Source organism: Morone saxatilis, unplaced genomic scaffold, assembly GCF_004916995.1.
Source record: "Morone saxatilis isolate NCDOM2014 unplaced genomic scaffold, NCSU_SB_2.0 Contig7, whole genome shotgun sequence".
NCBI classification, from domain to species: Eukaryota; Metazoa; Chordata; class Actinopteri; family Moronidae; genus Morone; species Morone saxatilis.
Window position 1 is genome coordinate 11,433,995 of NW_023340246.1, and position 1,873 is coordinate 11,435,867.

Below are 1,873 nucleotides of genomic sequence, written 5' to 3' on the forward strand. Positions count from 1 at the left end.
CCTGCTGGATGAAGAGTCCAAGTCTCTCCAGCACAGCATCGCTGCACCTTGTGACTGTAGCACACAACTTCTCTGTCTGATTGATGAGAGCCTCCCTCTCAGCCCTCTGTATTTCCAGGATCCTGGACTGATTGCTTAAGCTGGGACTCTCTTGTCTCCGGTGCTTTTCAGTACTCTGTGATAAAGAATGAAATAATTTCAACATTGAAGTCAGTTGAGTTCAAATATAATACAGTATATCACAGTTGGTTTGACTGTTTATTAACAGTTTCAGTGTGCTAAACTTAAATTTAGTACACAAAGTACAAAACACTTGTCCCTTCCAACAAGTTGCAGGCTCAGTTCTCACACTAGGATTTATGGAATTTCGAGTCCAAAACTGTTGTGAAAGCCGAGTCAGAACAAATACTGCTGTTTTATTTGGGCCAGTATTTACACCCTTAAAGCAGTTAAGCAACCAGATGGTCTCTATGCCTCTCTGAAAAATATTCAGATATGAACACCAGAATGAGAATAAAACAGTTGGATGTACTTACATTATCATCATCCGATCTCCTCCTCCTCCCAAGGAGTCGATAGAAGATATTTGAAGCCATGGGTTTTACCAATGTTTCACTGAAGTTTCACTGAAGTTTCACTGAAGTTTCACTAACCAGTAAGAAAGACTGAGTACTTTCACTAAACCAAATCAGTGTGTCTTTATAAGCTGTTGGTTCTAAACCTTGCACATGAACAAGTTCTATTTGATGTCACGATGAGACCGGATCAAAGACATTAGAACCCTGGAAGATTCTAGGTTCCAATTTATGCACAGAAGGTAAATACCATATAAGGAACTGAATTTTGAATAAAAACAAATATTTGTGCTGCTGTATGGAGCTGACAACCTGGTTTTATTTAAGAAAGTGGTTCAGATTCAAAGACAAGAATAATATTGATCCAAACTTAGTTTCACCTGCTCACCTCACACTCTGCTTCCGGTGTATTTACATCTCCTTCAACTCCTTCAAATAAATGAATATTTACATAAATATGTAAAAACATCAATCCTAACTCATAAAAACCTCTGGAAAAGCTGCCCATGTGTGTATGATAACAATGTTATACAACAACCTTTAACTTGACTGTTGACTTAACTTAATTCTATAGAGTCCTACAGGCATTACATATTTGTATGCCAACCCAGAAGTTAGCATCACTCTGGTTGTTTCGACACAAAGCCAATGGGATTTTTTTAATTGAACTTTGGTTTATTGTAGAAATTGATGTCTGAAAGTCTCATCTATGAAAGTGAAGGTTTGTGTCCTTGTGTTACCTTTCTTTATAATGTGTATTTCTGTTATTTTATAATTTTATATTTACTTTCAACTCAACAGTTGTCACTGAAAACACACTGTTGTTATTGTTGTTATTCATACAGACGTTGCCCCACCCTGCCTTATAAAATGATTCGATTAGCTTTGCCACCTTGATGGACAGATGCTCAACCCTGCTGAAATGGAAACCTTCTTACAACCTTTGGACTGTTCATGTTTTTAATCACATCGAACATGAGAAGAAGACAAATATGCCAAATAAAGATGTGCGGCCTATGCTGATTCACACAGAGGCTCCCTCCCATTTTCCCAATTGTAATATAGAATGTATACTTACATGATTATACCCTACTTCATTTATATGATGTATAGTGTCACAGAAATTCCTCTTATATATTTTTATATATAGTATATTTCTGGGTTGTTTTTGTGGGCCAGGGTGGTTGTTTGTAATTGTATATCTGCTTTGTTTAAAATATTAACCATAAAGTTAAAAATAACAGATGATCCATCTGAGTGGTTGGTCCTGGTTGCTCGTGATATCATTGGTTACCTTG